Genomic DNA, 7,515 nt, shown 5'->3' on the forward strand with positions numbered 1-7,515 from the left:
AAGGGTTGTAATACAAAAAAAGGTTGCAAACTGGGACACACACTTCTGGGTTTGACGTGTTTGTAATCCAAAGCGTATGCAAACCAAGACGTATGCAAACCAAGGTACCACTGTATATTTCTGAAGGCCTGGGCCACTCCCACTCCCAACGTGATTGACTGTCTAAACTTCCAAGCTGCGAATCATGAACCAGAGTTTAAGGGCCAATGGCAGTGGCCCAAATCCTGAAATGTTCTCTGGTTGGATATCATGTATTGAATCAGAACACAAGGGGTCAGAATCTTTAATCTAGACTCAAGCTCAGGCAAACACAGACCACTGAATACATAACAGGCGCTGCTTTTCCAATCATTTCCTCCAGCGCTCTGTCTGCTCAAGTCTACTCTCCAATTGTTCGCGTTAACAGCTGCGATAAAGATGCAGTGTGTGATTGATTGATATTTTGATTGCTCCGAAATTTGTGTTGTGATTGAGAGGGATGCTTTTGGAGGCTGTTCTCCTGACAAAATAGTAAAGGAAGTTGAGAAAGAGAGAAAGGCAAGATTGGTGTAATTTCATCAGGTATTGTCATGGATGCCTGTTTTGTTTAGTTGATACTTATGGTCCGTGCAGCTAAAAAAAAGAAAAGATGGTGGCGCTTGCTTGGGTGTTTACTGCATCCTTTGCAATCAGTGCCGGCCCTACCATTGGGCAGTGTGTCTCAGGGGGCAGACTCCACTTTAAGCAGGGCTGTCCCTGCTGTTCACTGCCTGAGGGAAGTAATGTATGGCAGGAACTTCCTAGGTTTTTCCTAGCCTGGACGCTCTCCCCAACTCTGCTCTTGAATCTGATCTGGAGGAGGAAGAGGGCTTTAGGGGAGGGACTTCTCTTTATCAAAGGCAAGATGGCTAGAACCACCACTGACACAGGCTGTGACTTGTAGAACTATAGATTTAAGAACGTGTGCTTGAACTTGCTTTCCCTTCTTCCCACCTATTGTTTTTTCCTGGCGTGCCATGGATTCTTAGATTCTGAGCCTGAAAACGGGTCGCATTAGAACTCATTTTTGTCAGCCACTTTGAGAGTCTTTTTTGGCTAAAGGATAAACCTCTTAGAAGCCATTTTGGCATGTAAGCATAATAATAATAATAATAATAATAATAATAATAATAATAATAATAATGCATTTAGGTTGAGGTATTTTAAAACTTATATCATGCATGCTTTTAAAATTGTAAGTCACTCTGAGACTTTTTAATGTTGTTGTTTTGTTGTTGTTTAGTCGTTTAGTCATGTCCGACTCTTTGTTACCCCATGGACCAGAGCACGCCAGGCACTCCTGTCTTCCACTGCCTCCCGCAGTTTGGTCAAACTCATGCTGGTAGCTTCAACAACACTATCCAACCATCTCATCCTTTGTCGTCTCCTTCTCTCTTTCCCAACATCAGGGTCTTTTCCAGGGCGTCTTCTCTTCTCATGAGGTGGCCAAAGTGTTGGAGCCTCAGCTTCAGGATCTGTCCTTCCAGTGAGCACTCAGGGCTGATTTCCTTACGAATGGATATGTTTGATCTTCTTGCAGTCCATGGGACTCTCAAGGGTCTCCTCCAGCACCATAATTCAAAAGCATCAATTCTTCAGTGATCAGCCTTCTTTATGGTCCAGCTCTCACTTCCATACATCACTACTGGGAAACCATAGCTTTAACTATACAGACCTTTGTTGGCAAGGTGATGTCTCTGCTTTTTAAGATGCTGTCTAGGTTTGCCATCGCCTTTCTCCCAAGGAGCAGGCGTCTTTTAATTTTGTGACTGCTGTCACCATCTGCAGTGATCATGGAGCCCAAGAAAGTAAAATCTCTCACTGCCTCCATTTCTTCCCCTTCTATTTGCCAGGAGGTGATGGGCCCAGTGGCCATGATCTTCATTTTTTTGATGTTGAGCTTCAGACCATATAAAATGAAACCATTACAGGATGGGAATATAGAGATCCATCCATCCCTAGGAGGGACCAAGATGAACTGACACATTAGCCAGTTTTAATATACATATATAATTTGGTCTGCCATCAGTGTTGTCATAATTAGCAAATGCTGCATTACTAAAATTGTGGGCCTGCTTTCGAGGGAATGTAATTTTTAAAAATGGAAAAAATAATTATTTATTTTAAACCCCTTCAACTGAGGAGTTCAAAAAAACGTGTCAACGTGATAGCCTGTCTTTTTGTCAGGCTCTGCTTCTCCCATCCATCTCTCTCTCTCCCCCCCCTTCTTTTGCCTTGAGGTGTTTTTAAGTCATTCCATTGAAAACACATAGCTCGTTTGGATAAAAGCCTGTGCGATGACATCCAGAGGCCCAAATCCACTCGCTTCAAAGGAGCAGTCGGGGAGAATTTATTGAACTGACAACTCCACCCCCCCTTCCACCGCCACCTCTCCCCTTCCCCACCTCCCTTATAAATTCATGAAATGGATTTTCTACAGCACTTGTTAAAAAGTAATAAATCCTATCTTTCCCCTCCAAAAGGTGGTAGTTTAAATTTCTTTCTTTTTAAAAAACAAAACAAAACACCAGACTTGAACCTATGGCTGCCTGAGAGTAGATTGAGACCTCACAACCAGCAAAATCATGATCCCTATCCTGTCTACCCCCATAAAATGGGAACATGTGTGGCAGCGAAGGTTGGGCAAGATGGGATGTTTAACCCTTTCCAGATGTGCCAACTTGGCCCCACCACCATGGGTGCCTGGGGCTGTTGATGCCGTGCAGCGTTCACAGCCCTGAAATTTGTGGGTGCCTGGCCCCTTCATGGGGAATTTTGTGGGTGCTTGGTCACCCAGGGCCCCAGGGAGTTGGCACCTATAATGCTTTCTGCACCCATCAGTTCTCCACTACGAATGGAAGATGTTTTCTCCCCAAATGGGGGCACATTTCCTGTTTCGGAGGTGGGATTTGGGATTAAAACCACCGGGGAGGGGGGGAATCCCCTTGTGTTCACTGGTTCTCTTCTTAAGTAGGACTGATCCTACCATTAGGCAGAGTGAGGTGGTTGCCTCTGGAAGCAGATGCTGGTGGTGGTGAGAAACAGCAGCAAGGATGATGGGAGGCAGAAATATGTGCCACAGAGCCTGTTCTGCACCCCCTTATCCGTGGGTAGGCAAACTAAGGCCCATGTTTCCCTTTTTTAAAGGGAAATTCCTTATTCCAAATAGGATTCCTCGCAAGAAAAGGGGAAAGTTGACAGCTATGGCCCAGGGGCCGGATGTGGCTCAATTGCCTTCTAAATCCGGCCCATGGGTGGTCCGGGAATCAGTGTGTTTTTACATGAGTAGAATGTGTCCTTTTATTTAAAATGCATCTCTGGGTTATTTGTGGGGCATAGGAATTCATTCCCCCCCCAAAAAAAATATAGTCCCAAGGTCTGAGGGACAGTGGACTGGCCCACTGCTGAAAAAGTTTGCTGACCCCTGTATTAATAATAATAATAATAATAATAATAATAATAATAATAATAATACAGTGGTACCTCGGGTTACAGACGCTTCAGGTTACATACGCTTCAGGTTACAGACTCCGCTAACCCAGAAATATTACCTCAGGTTAAGAATTTTGCTTCAGGATGAGAACAGAAATCGTGCTCCGGCGGCGCTGCAGCAGCAGGAGGCCCCATTAGCTAAAGTGGTGCTTCAGGTTAAGAACAGTTTCAGGTTAAGAACAGACCTCCAGAACGAATTAAGCACGTAACCAGAGGTACCACTGTAATAATATATATTTTTAGCCTGCCTTTCCTCCCAAGGGAGCCCTTGGCAGCACACTATAGAGCAGCAAAGCAATACAATTGAAGAAAACAATACCCTCACAGCAAATATTTCACCGGGGCTAGGAACAGTATCATTGAGCCATCAAATGTCTGGGTGAACAGTAACGTTTTGAAATTCTCCTGGATGTTAAATAAGGAGGGAGACAGGCGCACCTTTCTGGGAAGGGTATTCCACAAGCGGGGTCCCACCCCCGATAAGGCCCTGTCATGAATCAGCACCACTGGACAGCACCCAACTAGCTATAGCACCACAAACCCAGCCTACCCTCCTGATTTTAGGACCCAAGATGGTTGATATTATGGAAGGTAGTATTTTAGGTATTTGACTGGCAACCCATGTTGCCCTCAGGTCCAGTGAGGACACTATCCCACAGTTGGGTGTCAAAGTTTTCCCTGTCAGTCTAGTCAGGTTCTGTACATGGAATAGAAGGAGATGCCATCTTGTTTTCCACCTCCGGCAGAGAAATGCCTTGGGTTGGCTCTGCATGTAAGGGTTGTATCCTGGTGTGAGTCAGAGTAGGCCCACTAAAAACAAAACAAAACACATGACTAACTTGGGCCCGTTAGTGGGTCTTCTCTGAGTAAAACTTAGTTGGATGCAATCCTAGTCTCTCTCTCATCTCTCCACCAAACTTCCACAGTTGTAATATGAGGGAAACAGGGCTGCCATTAGTAATATTTTCACCACTTACCTTTCAGTTCAGCGATATCCAATATGGCTAATGACCATTGCAACAGACAAAAGAATACAGCTAAATAACAGAATAAATGAAAAGATGCAGCAGCTGGGAGAAAAACCCCCAGCAGCATTTAGCTCCCTCCCTGGACTTTTGAAACCCAAAGCCGGGCGGGTTTTGAGAAGGTGGCAGAAGGGCTCTTGGACCCTTTCGAAGCATTGCACCGCCCTCCCTAAGCAGAGGTTGTCCAGGCTTTGGGAAGGAGGCGCCAGGCTTTAATACTTTAATTTACTGGGAACCAGCCTAGTCCCCTTAGTCTACTGACCGCACAACACTGCCTCATCCACCGGCTTGTCGTGTGCCTAGAAAACATGGGTCTGAAACAGTTTCCCCTTTGCCCTGCTCCTTTCCCAGGGAAAACCCACTCTTTGGTGCTAAATCAGAGCAAACGTCAATCCGGAGAAAATCCTAATTGCCGTTTGCTCCGACTGAGTGCTAAAGACCGGTTTCCCCCAGGAAGGGGGGAAGCAGTGGGACAAGGGGAAGTCTGGATGAGCCCCGAAACACTGGCTGGACCCCAGCAAAGGGTTATTTTGTGCCACGCTTGCTGTCAGAGCTGGGTTTAGCCGGGGTGGGGCCTGTTGCTTTGACCTCATTTTATATGAACTGAAATATCCAGCAAAAGTTAACTGCATTAATTTTTTTTCTGGCGGAAGATAGCTCAGATGAGTGAATGGAAACCCGCGTCTCTGACAGGGGTGAATTACATTTGCAATTTATGCATGCTTTCTACATTTTAATTCGGCACCGTGGGGAAGCAGGATGTCGGCAAAGGGTGAAATGCTTATTTGAGAGCAATTGGGCTTAGTGCTCGCTCTCTCTCTCTCTCCTTTCCTGTTCCTCTCTTCCTCTAGCTGCCGGCTGGTCTATGCTGCTCGAGTAATTGAACTTTGCACTGGGAGCTTGACTGCAGGAAAGTGGAGAAGGCTTAAGTATGTTTAACTTGTATCAAGCAAGGATAAAAGGTAGGATTGGCACGATGGCGTGTGTTTTCAACTCCTGCCTTTTGAAATCACAAGCCTGGGCTTTTCTTTTCCCCACCTGCACTTATTTCTTTCAGTATTCCAAGGAAAGCTTAGCTTATGGCGCTTTGCTGCGGATCCAGTAGAATTAAGACCCGGCTGTATGTATCCCAGTAGCCTTAGTGGGGGATTTCAATGTCTGGTTCAAGGGGCTAGTTCCAGAGCTCAGTGGAATTCTTTTGGTAATGTAGAAGCTGTATTTGTGGTCAGCTGATCTGAGGCAGCAGCAGCAGCAGTGTGTGTGTGTGTGTGGACAAAAGCACAGCATGCTGCCTAAGAAGACAGAATCATACAGAACTGGAGAGTTGGAGGGGACCAAAAGGGTCATCTAGCCCAACCCCCTGCAATGCAGGAATCAGAGCTAAAGAATCCCTGACAGATGGCCACCCGATCTCTGCTTAAAAACCTCCAAGGAAGGAGAGTCCACAAGCCTCTTCCATGATTGAACAGCTCACCGTCAGTCTGATCTGCCGAATATTTCAACAGCTGCTGTTTTATTGCTGTTCATTTCGTAACTTCTTGCTTGCTTTATTTTTGTTCTGAGGTATTTTATTGCACACCACTTTTAATTGTTTCACCAGAAATGCTGGACTGTAAATATCAAGCCAAGCTTCAACTCTTTCTTTAAACACAGTTTAGCAACGTTCCCTATTTCCCGGGACCAAGTTGCTTTGGTAAAGGCACAGATATCATGTGCTTGCTTTTGAAGGAACCCAGCTAGTGGGTGAAACTTTATTAAGAAATCCTTCTCTGGGTGTCCTTGCTGACTGAGTTAGACGGGTAGTGACCAGGGAGGGGAGTTCCTGTGCGCTTGCACCCTGAGAATTTTCATCCAAAAGGAAACTCACCTGCCTCAAAAATTCTTTAGGACAGATATGCAGAACCTGTATCCCCCCAGATATTGCTAGACTACAGCTTTCATCACCCCTAACCATTAGCTATGTTGACCGGGGCTGATGGGAGATCTAGTCCAGAAAAACTGTGGTGGATTTTCTGTTATCGGTGAGGCCAGCGTCACATAGGAAAGAATATGAATTGACTACAAAACTGGTAGGAATCAGTTAAGGGGTGACCAAACAGCTGAATGTTATAGTGAAAAACCAGCTCCAGATAAGGTACAAGGAGGGCTTTGTATGTACAGTAAAAATGATTGAGTTGAGTTGCCCAAAAATGGAAAGAAGCAGAAGACCCAGCAAAGGAAGAATTGATACAAAAACTTAGGGAATATGCAGAAATGGCAAAACTTACTGGAAGAATAAGAAATCAAGAAAACAATTTTGAATAAAGGAATGGAAATGGTTTATTGAATATTTACAGATATATTATAAACGGATAAAAACATTGCCAGGATTATTGTAATAACCTGCAGTTTTATGAGTATATATTTAAAGAAGATGAATAAATGAGCAAATTAAGTTAATTTGGATATGCAGAAGTTATAAAAAATAAATTTAAGGATCCGCAGAAAGAGGGGGAAGGAAGTCAAGTTTTGAAATGTCGAAATGTATAAAATTAGTGAAATGTATAAATTTGAAAAGTATAAATAAATAAAAAATTTAAAAATTGGTTCAAGTGTTTCCAAGGAATGTGGTTGGGTGAGAGATGGTGGGGATGGCAGGAGGTGACTGGAGAGAGCAAGAAACAACCAAGATGATGCATATTTTACCAATACAGCATGTGTCCTAATGGAAAGCTTTTGCAGACTCTCTGGGCTTTGTCCTGTAATGTATTATTGAATAAAGCCTGACCGACTGGGAATTTGGTGTGAGCCTCCATACTTAAACCCGAAAGGGAATCCCCCCCCCAAAAAACCACCCGGAGGGCCCTGTATTTGGGAAGGCTGATCCTGGGCATGCACTTTGCAGTCCACACACCTGTAAGTTTGTTGGAGTCTAGCAATGTCTGGAGCTGGAGGGCATCGCGTTTTCTATCTCTCCAATCTCTCCACTTGCTATATTTCT

The 7,515-nt window shown here is 44.5% G+C and overlaps 1 long non-coding RNA gene across 1 annotated transcript; it reads left to right on the forward strand.

The window, feature by feature from the left end:
• Positions 1–299: 299 nt before the first annotated feature.
• LOC310751506 lies at positions 300–7,120 on the forward strand. The gene is made up of 2 exons (XR_014542573.1): positions 300–561; positions 5,387–7,120. It is a non-coding gene; the product is annotated as an uncharacterized lncRNA (long non-coding RNA).
• The last annotated feature ends 395 nt before the right edge of the window (positions 7,121–7,515 follow it).

This window comes from Podarcis filfolensis (assembly GCF_964270895.1).
Source record: "Podarcis filfolensis genome assembly, chromosome: 16".
NCBI classification, from domain to species: Eukaryota; Metazoa; Chordata; class Lepidosauria; order Squamata; family Lacertidae; genus Podarcis; species Podarcis filfolensis.